Below are 10,288 nucleotides of genomic sequence, written 5' to 3' on the forward strand. Positions count from 1 at the left end.
TTTCAGCACATCTGGGCTGCCTGCTGAACAGCTCCGTCCATCATACACTGAAAACCACCCTACTGAAGCATCACCCATGGATATGTAACCCCTAAAAGGTGGCAATCCTGAAAGAATAAGCACAGCTATCACTGCCTCATCAGCAATGGGCTGACGCTATCTTGTCATAACTGGGAATGATGCTCCAGGAGGAATAACAAGGTGGCAGCCATCTTCTCAAAAGAGAAAAGATTGTCTTGTGGTTAAAGCATAGACAGGGGTTCAGGCCAAGCTGGATTTTGTGCAACCTTGGGCAGGTCACTTGGGGGGGGGGGGGATTTTTAAAGGCAAAAATGAGATTTAAGAGTCCAACTCCCATTGATTTGAGTGCTTAAATGCCCTGTGTGCCTCTGAAAATCTCCCCCTTAATTTCTGTGCCTCATCTCCCCATCTGTAAAATGGGAAAATAATACTAGCTTTCTCCTATCTTTTGTTTAGTTACTAAACTCTTCTGGGCTGGAGCTGTCCCTTGCTACACGTTTATACAGTGCCTAGCACAATGGGATCCTGATCTTGGTTGGGCTTCTAGGCTCTTCTGAAATAAAAATACTATAATAATACTTGAGCTACCTGCAGGTCCCCAACACCTCCATTAGCCCACCTCCCTTTGTATAGCAAATGCTACATATTAGAAAATGTTTGGCGACATTATTCAATATAATTGTAACTAACAATAGTTGATATAGGACCAGAGCAAGCTGCTTCATGGGTTTAAAAGGTTTCACTTAATACACTTGTAAGCCAAATCCTGCATCAGGCAGAGTTCCTGCGACTGCCATTGAACCCAATGAGAGTTCTGTAGATATCTATATCAGGCTTGTGATACCATGACTATTACTTTACTACTTGAGTGCCAAGTTGAAGGTACACTGCATCTCTCGGTATGTGGGCCAATGTATATAAGAATATCACTGTCAAACACCCCTGATCACAGAACCTGTTTCCTTTTAACACTTAGCCAGATGGCTTCATGTAACTAATGTGGGCTGAAATCTGAATAACTATGTATTCTTCTGAATAAGTGAATGATCAGACTTGAACTTCTCCTAGAGTATGAGGACTTGAGGATTCTGCTGTATAGCTCTGTATAGCTGCTCTGCAGCTCCCATTGAAACCTATGGCAGGGGCCCCAAATCTCTTTGGATTAAGCCTTTCAAAAAGGTCATTTTCCTATATTTTTAATAAGGGCTTTGTTTTACTTCTGATGCCACACAGCTTATGCTTGTTCCTCTCTCAAGCTAGATTGCCAAGGGCTCCTCGTCCTGCCCCACAGCTCCTTTTATTTTAACTTTTATTTTCCTCCTGCTTTCTGATTTTTGTCCAATTTTCCTTCTTTAGGGGGTAGGAGGGCTATTGTTTTGCTCCTCTCCCCTGGTTGCCTCCCTTCCCTTACAGACTGATTGGGAGAGGGAGCGTCTGGGCCATGTGCTCCAACAGCTAAGTTGTCACAGACACACAAAGTTTGGGCCAGTGGAGCTGCTTTCTGAGACTGTGGCACTCCATGCAGCAGCTGCACTTGTGGTCAGGTGCATTAGGAACAGCACATTTGAAGAGGATGTCCACTGTGTTACAAACAGCAATTCATTTGCAGTGGAGAAGCAAGTGGAACTAGGATCATGTAGCTTTTCCACCCATGCTGCTGCTACTCCCTTCTACCCTGGGTAGTCTTGTGCCCAATGTTGACAAATACTGTCATAAAGAACTAATGATCGCCATATGGCGAATGTGGAGATGTGGTGGAATCGTTCTGAATTGGAAGGGGGGGAAAAAAGCCAGAAATCCAAAAAGGGACGGGAGACAATAGATTTTATAATAAAAATCAGCTTGGTCTTGTTGGGCAGGATCCTCTTGAAGCTTTTCCATGATGCTTTAAAAAACCTGTAAGTATATTTGAATAAGGAAATGTCTTAAGATATTGATACATATTTTGATTGTCATGAAGCAAAGGTCCATACTGTGTGGTAGTGTTAGCCAATCACCTGGCTGCGTGGTTAGTTAAACCAGAGAGTCCTAGATTTTAAAGGAATTTTAAATAATATATGTTAGAAAAAGGAGCAAATAGGTTTATGGGGCCAGATCTTCAGCTAGTGTAAACTGGCATAGCTCCATGAAGTCACTAGAACTATGCTGATTTATACCCACTGAGGATCTAGTCTGAATCATTCTCATAGAAGTGCAGTATGAGATTTTTTTTATACAGACCAGAGGCCCAAATGTCAGCAAGAACATAACATATATTTATTTACACTAATTACTAACCTTTTCCAGAGAAGCAGAGAACACTGTGAAATGTGGTTTGCTGGTGTTAGCTATCCAATTGACTAGCCTATTTTTTGACAACTTAACATTCATTACCACACACCTTCTACTGTATTTTTTCCTGTTTTTGAAATTATGTGGAAGGCATTGGAATAATCAGCTGCAAGCAGAATGTGAGTCTACATCCAACCTAGAAACCCCATGCAGTCTCCTTGAGGATTGTTTACAAAGTAACTTAAAGGGGAAGATGAGGGACTCTTTTAAATAACAAGAGCCCACTGAAGCGCAAGGGGCTGATGATGGATGGAGTATCATTCTTTCCTGAATGACAAGTGAATAATGTGGGTAAAACCTAGCTGTTAATTTGCAAGCTAACCTGAAAAAAGTCTTTGAGGCAAACAGCACAAGCATTATAAGGATGCACAGACAAAATAATAATGAAACACTTGACAGTTTGCATATGATACCCAAAAGGTGCTGTAAGCACCTAGATCCTCTGAACACTGGTCACAGGGACATAGCCTGTAGAAACAGAAAACATGTTTTAGGTGATTAAGTTCGTACCCCTGCCAGGGGAGGATTATTCCTGCATTGTAGATACTCGGATGAAGCTATTGAGGAGTGGGTCCTATATGTAACCCAGAATAACACTAGCCTGTTTTCCTGCCATATGCATAACATTCCTAGCTAGTTTACTATCTGCTCTCACCCCCTTGCCTCTTAGCATCATTCCTTCCCAGACTTCTCCCTTCTACTGCCTTTCTAATTATTTGCCACCCAAGGTTCTAAGTTAAATCTAATTTTATTTTCTTACCCCATCCTGGATTCCACGCTTGCTCACATGACTAGTCTTTAATTACATGAGTTGCTCTTCTACAGTTTACTTACTTAAGGAAGGGCTACTCCTGGGCCTTCTCTAACCCCCCTTGGTGTCAATGAGTGTGGAGCTGAGATCTTGGGAGCATGAATACACTTGTTTGGGCCTCCTATTTCCACCAGCATTAGGTACCTTTTAGTGTTGTTCTTCTGTTGTCACTAGGATTTACAGACCTCACTATGTATTATTTATGACTGTACCTGATCTACTGGAATTATTTCCAAAAGTTGGATTATATTTGACCAGCTAAAAAATCAATTTCATGTATGATCTACCCAAAATAAGAATGACAATAAATCTAAAACTGAGCCAAAAATGCCAATATTGATAAATTATTATAGAAGTTTTATAGAAAGAATTTGGGGAATTCTACATGTAAATGGCTTGAAAGATCAAGCCCTGTAATGGGAACAAAAATGGAGAGGTGGCAAAAGAATTAAGCGATCTCACAAGCCATTTTAATTCAGTTTGACTACATCTGAAATGTAAATTGTACTTCCTACATTCGTATTAACAGCTATGCCTATTGTGTCAATGTCTGAATATAAATCTATGCAAAGAAAGCTGAAATTAACTATTGGCCATGGAAACAGAGTAGGAAAAGCAAACTGTGTTCCGACAGTTGAAATATTATAATCAGAGGATTTCATGGTTTATTTTAGAAACAATGAGTGTTCTATTCATTCCAGCATTCAGAATATTCCTTTGTTCACATACTAATGTGCTGAACCTGATTACTTCAAGAACAAGACCTCATAACTGTAGGGAGGAAGGATTCTGGGTTTTTCATCAGCTCCCATACCATGTGTTTCATTGGACAAAAGAACGTCACTGAATCCAAAGAGATGCCCATATAGTGTACTATACAAAGTAAAATATTGCTCAAACTCGTGAAATGTTGAAACAATGTCTTGTTTCATGTGAACTTCCAAATGAATGTGGCAATAGTGTAGGGTGATGAGAGGATACAATTCATTGCTATGGATAGAAATGTGTATCATTAACTCCTCCTACTTAGACAATATATAATTAATATCAGGTTCTCTTTGTACCTGGAAGAACTGCATAACAAAAATGTACTGTATACAATATACCTGTGAGCACATGAGAGTTGGAACTACTTGCCAAAAACCTTGCCAAGGTTGATCTTGGGCCTCTTCCTTTGCTGCAGCAGCGATGTTCAGTAGCTGCATTATGTTGCCAACATGAACACAACTTTTAGTTTTATGTCAGACCGACATGTTTCAAACTATCAACACTTTGGGCTCAGTCCGGCTCCCAGTGAAGTCAGTGACTTAAGTGAGAGCAGGAGCAGGTCCTTTCTGTACCGTGGACAGAAATGGACTGAAGATGTGGGTTTTTGGTGTTTGTTTTTTTCCCCCTCAGTGTCCATCGTCTAACTTAAGGCCTAAATCATCATGGCCCTTCTGCAAATGCAAAATTGGCCTGCACACAAGGGCATTTGCATGAAATCAGCATCATCCTTTCCCCCTGAAACTTGCATTGTCCCCCTCAGAAACTGAAGAAATGTTATGAATACAAATGCCATCACAGCATTATCTCGCATGGCCCCTGTACAGTGCAAAGAGAGAGTTTAGAAACAGCCACTGGCAGCATTCTCTTAGGCCTGAGGACAGGAAATCACCCTCTTTCCTCCCTGCATTTCCTTTCATAGTTCCACTGATTCACTGTCAGTTTCCTAGTGTTTCCACCTCCATCTCTCAAATGGTCTTCTGAGACCACAATTCTTCTTCATTAATTAGAAGGGGATAGGGATCATCAGATGGAAACTGAGTTGAAAAAAATATGGACAGTGTTTTTGGCCCTAAAGTAGTTAAATTTGCCTGATACAAGCTATTTGGGTGAAACAATGTATATGTGTTTGGGTAAATTCCTAAACAATGGAAAATCTACCACCAGAAGAGCTTGAGACAAATTCCCTGAGGGTTAGGGACACATTTAATATAAGAGTTGATAGGCTACAAGAGCTAAATAAACAGACATATTTACAGAGTGCAGGACTCTTGCAGATGTGCCTGCCGTTGTTTCCCAGTGCATGGCTCATTTTTTGGAACAATGAGGAATACTAAATGTGAAGAAAAGTGATGCAAGACCGAATGTGTAGGAAGTTGGGAAACTGTACCAGGAATCTTTGATATACATTTATATTGACTACTACTGCAGTTATACAGTAGATTGAATGTTTTATTCTTTGAAAATGACATAGCTATCATGTGGGCATGATTCTTATTTTCAACAGCTTTACACCTCTGACTTCCTAACAGTTACTTCTGATTAACATGTGTAAGTGTGAGGAGAATATCTATCATGCAGATTATTGGGAAAGGCATTTGCTTACTTGTTTAATTAGATATCAGTATCTACCTCTTGGTAAGTATAGATTTATTAGTGCTTCATAAAGGAAAGAGAATGTGAAGTAAGTTTTATAGCAGGCTTTTATTTTTCCATCATATTTGTTAAAGGCCCGGGCCACCAAAATGGCTGCTGCTGCACCCTGGCTCCCAACATGCCCTGCAATGTCCAGTTTCAGTTAAGGAGGTTTGTTTAATTTTTGTCATAAAGGAATAAACAACTGGAATGAAGTCTTAAGTCAATAGCTGGCCCCCAGGCTTCAGGGCCACCCCTCCCAGAGGTCTCTGACACTCCAGCTCCTTGAAGCTTCCTAACCTTAGCCAGCTCTGCTCCCCCGTTGGAGCAACAGCCACAGGTTGCTTCCCTGAGCCTCCCCTTGCTCCAGGGATTCACCACAGGAGTTAGCTCCACCCCTTTGTGGCCTTTGCTGCCCAGGGCTCAGCTTGTCTCAGTCTTTCCTCCCAGGACTCGGCCTGCCACAGTCCTTCCTCCCAGCCCTCTTTAATTAGCTGGGGTAGGCTCACCTGCTCCAGTCCAGGGGTGCTGGGCTCAATCTATCCACAGAGATCAGCTACCCTGTGACAAGCATTAGTGCAGTTGTCTAAGATGGATGAGTTAGAGGACCTGGTCTTGTGGCTGTGGCTGTGGCACTGGCCTGGACATCAGTAGAGCTTGGTTCTAGTCTTTGTTCTGTGACTAACCTGGTGTGTGACATTGGGCAAGTCTTCAGGGCTGGGACTGTCTCTTACTAAGTGTGTGTATTTTGAACATTGAAACTTCCAGGCTCTACTGCAATATAAATATTAATAATTTTCCCCTAATGGAATTCAACAAAGAGACATACATGCATTTTCAAGGAGTTGCACAGGGATTTATCTATGCAGCCCCCATTGAGTTCAGCTGAAGGGGTGTTCTGTCCCAGCACAACTGTTTGTAGTATGGGTGGAACAGTGTATGCATTAAATAAAGAATAACTGGGATAAAGGCATCTAAGTGGTACAATCCAACATCAGTGCCTATTGTTCATACAGAGATCATCACAGCCATCCCAAACGGTATCACATAAGTGAATAAAAACTATTGATTAAATTGCAATGATTATTTCCTTATATATGTAAACTCAGTTAATTATAATTCATTAATATACAAATTGAGTGAAGGAAACTGAAGAGGAAACTCAGACGTAGAAATATCTATCAAAAGTGCAAGTTCCTTCGATGGCTGCAACAGAGGTAATAAGCTAATATTCTCATTTTGAAACTGATTGGAAACAATTTCACCAAGGAAAGTCTAAAACTCAGTCTGTAAATTGTTTCAGCTAAAATCTATACAGTCCTGTTGATAGAGGTTGTTCAAGATTTTCATGACATGCATCGTAACTAAGGTAGCAGATTTTCATGGCACTACATGACTTGGTTATTCTGTTTTATGCTTTCAGGAATAAATAGGTATGAAAGAAAGGAGAATCCGTGAAAGATTGATTTGTAAACTCAAGTAGCCTCTTCACTATTCATATACCTATAAGCTCAGGCAAGCTCTCAAAGAATCTGTAATAGATCTTATTAATAGTCTAATTGTGTCCTAGGACTGCATTAATACTTATCTCACAATCAAAAAACAAGTGTAAGGGACCTATCACTAAACCTTGTAAAATAAGATTAACAGGAATTCAGGGAAGGGAACAGAGCAAATAGCTGCTGTTCAAGACCACAACAAAGACTAACTTCACTGCCGTTATGGCTTGATGGAATATTGGTTGCAACCTTCCTTCACTTATCTAATTTATACTATATTCTTTTTCAGTAACAACAGCAGAACAATCCTATCTGAATATTAAGAGCACTCTACTTGGGGGGGGCGGGTGTGATTTCGTCTCCAAACATCTCATTTGACAATTTAACCTTTTGTAAATAAGTTATAGTCTTTATTTAGTTTTTAAAACATTCACCCACCTGCTACTCTGCTTTATGAATTGACAGGCAGTAAATGAATTTTATGGTTTTGGCTCTGATTATTTAAGGTAAGTTCCTGCTGACACTATTTGCTTTTTGTTTCTTGAAAGTAGCAGAGCTGCACTTAATTTCTGGAAGCTCAACGGAAAAAGAAACCAACATTTTACTATCAGAAACACCTAAAATAAAAGTACAAGTCACACCATTATCAGCTGTTCTTATCATAAAAGAGTATTTGTAAGTTATTTTATGCCCTCTTGAAATATGAAGGAGAGAGAACATTTATATATAGTGACAGGCTATGGCCAATGTACTGTCACCATTTCCCTGCTTTGTCACACTTGTGGGGAATGTAAAGCAACAACTTTTGCACATGCTAAACTATAGCTTTGACTTTAGACTAAGATTTCCAAAGGAGCCTAAGGGAGTTAGACACTCCATTCCCATTCACTTTCCATGCTAGCAGCTAATAAGGCAAAATCAGTGAAAACAAACAAGGCCCCTCCAGTGATATGGGTGGCATTTAGTGAGATAAGTTTACAGTTCAAAAGCAGAGCCTACTGTCACATGTGCATTGATGTGGTTTTATACACAGTAATCTGATGGCTACCTGGGTTCGGGAACATTCTGTATGTGTGTTGGCTTTCAAAAGTAAGAAGGTTAAATTGCATTGAATGCTTCTTTTAGAATTTATAGGGGACTTGACATTACTGCTGGTGTGGGAGAGAATTATCTTCCTTCCATGTTGCATATAAGCATGTTACCTCCCTTTAGGCTTGACCACCTGCAGTCTGCAGCTGTTGGACTCTAAAGGCTGGTCTACACCGGGGGAGGGGGAGGGGGAGGGGGATTGATCTAAGATACGCAACTTCAGCTATGTGAATAGTGTAGCTGAAGTCGAAGTATCTTAGATCAATTTACCTTGGGTCCTCACGGCGCGGGATCGACGGCCACGGCTCCCCCATTGACTCTGCTACCGCTGCTCGCTCTGGTGGAGTTCTGGAGTTGATGGGGAGTGCATTCGAGGATCGATATATCGCGTCTTAACAAGACTGGACGTACCCTAAAATGAAGGCGCTTTCTTTGCTAAGGGGATGTCATAAACTAGCTTGTGTACTTCTGCCCTCTACTGGAATATAGAAGACTTACTTGTACATTCTTCTGTTTGCTGAGTTTGCACCTTCATTTGAGCTGGACCTGTTATTTTGGAGATATTTTTTTCTCTTGGCATGAGATGACAGAAGGAGAGAAAGACAGAAGCAGGAAGGAAGGAGGGGTAGTCCAGTCTAGTGATTAAAGATAACTGGAAAACAAGAGACCTTGTTTCTGTTCCCAACACTACTCTCTTGCTGTATAACCTTGGGCAAGTCCCTTAAGTTTCCTGTCCCCCAGTTTCTCTTTCTGTAAAACTGAGATAATACTGTTACCCCCTTTGTAAAATGCACTGGAATCCTTGAATGAAGTGCAATAAGGCTGCATGTACTCCACTACTCCATGTAGAAAGAATTTGCTGCAGAGCTCACCTGTTGGTGCAGAACTGTGCTGCAGAATTTTAACTTTCATTTAAAAAAAATTAAGCCTCTAGATTTTATGGGTTTGAAGAAAACAATCTTCCAAGTGTAACTGATGCAGTGACATCTGCAGCCAGCCTGAAATAATAACTCTGGAGTGTTAACTTTGAAATCTAATAGTGCAAATTCTAATGTCAACTACTTCACTACTGATCATTTAAATAGCCATCTAATGGGCTCATCCTGCAAATTCAAGCCATTCCCCATGCTTCACCACGTGCTAAAAACCCAGCTGTCCCCAACCACATTAACAACTTCAGTTTCTCCGTGATAGAAGCTGGCTGAGGGGGACTCTTCAGTGGCAAAGAGCCAACATAACAGCTCTGTGCCAGCACTCAGTGCTGGGGGCATACTCAGGGGAAGGTGGTACAGTGAGAGCGAAGCAGTGCTCGGACTATGCCTGACTGCCAGAATGAGGCCATAGACAGCCAGACTCAAGTTAGAGCAGCCTCTCATTAATCCTTTCTCTGTAATTTACACTTCCATGTACCAATTAGGCGCGTAGAACTCTGTGGCAGAATCACCCTGCGGGACTGCAAGGCATTGCTACTCCCTCTCAAGTTTTCCAGCAGGGTGATGATGGGAGCAGCTCTCTCCCTTCAGAACACTACATGCTGTGTCAGCAGGAGCTTTTGAGGTGAGGAGCTGAAACTGCAGAATTCTTGGCCACATTCCCTCCTTGGTCAGCACCATCCAGTTTTGGGGCAGTATTAGTTCTCCCAGGGCTGCATCAGAGATGCTGCCACTTTGTGCCATGGCAGCCTGAAGACTCTCTGCTGCTGGGATCCTCCTTTCTAATCTATGCTAATCTAGCCCTAAGGCTGAAATTCACTAACAGTGCTTAGAGTAATCAGACTGTGTCTGGAACTTCATGAGAGTTGATATATACCCCTTCAACTCATGGATAACACATGGCAATGAAGCACAGCCTAAAATAGCAGCCACTATCCTCCTTTAAAAAGGGGATTACGAAGTGCTAGTACACCTGTCACATGAAGATAACAGTAATCATAAATCAGCAGATTATGACAGGGATATAAATTTGTGTCAGGTGCCTGGGCCCAGGAAACACTGTTTAGTCTTTTACCATCACTCCTGTGTTTTATGCCTTATTATAACACCCACCAGTTGTCTCAGCTTAGAATCTTTTAACCTGGAAAAAAAAAAAAAACAATGAGAAAATTAGTGATCCTCATCTCCAGGAAAGTTGGAAACAA

This window comes from Malaclemys terrapin, chromosome 4 (genome assembly GCF_027887155.1).
Source record: "Malaclemys terrapin pileata isolate rMalTer1 chromosome 4, rMalTer1.hap1, whole genome shotgun sequence".
NCBI lineage: Eukaryota > Metazoa > Chordata > Testudines > Emydidae > Malaclemys > Malaclemys terrapin.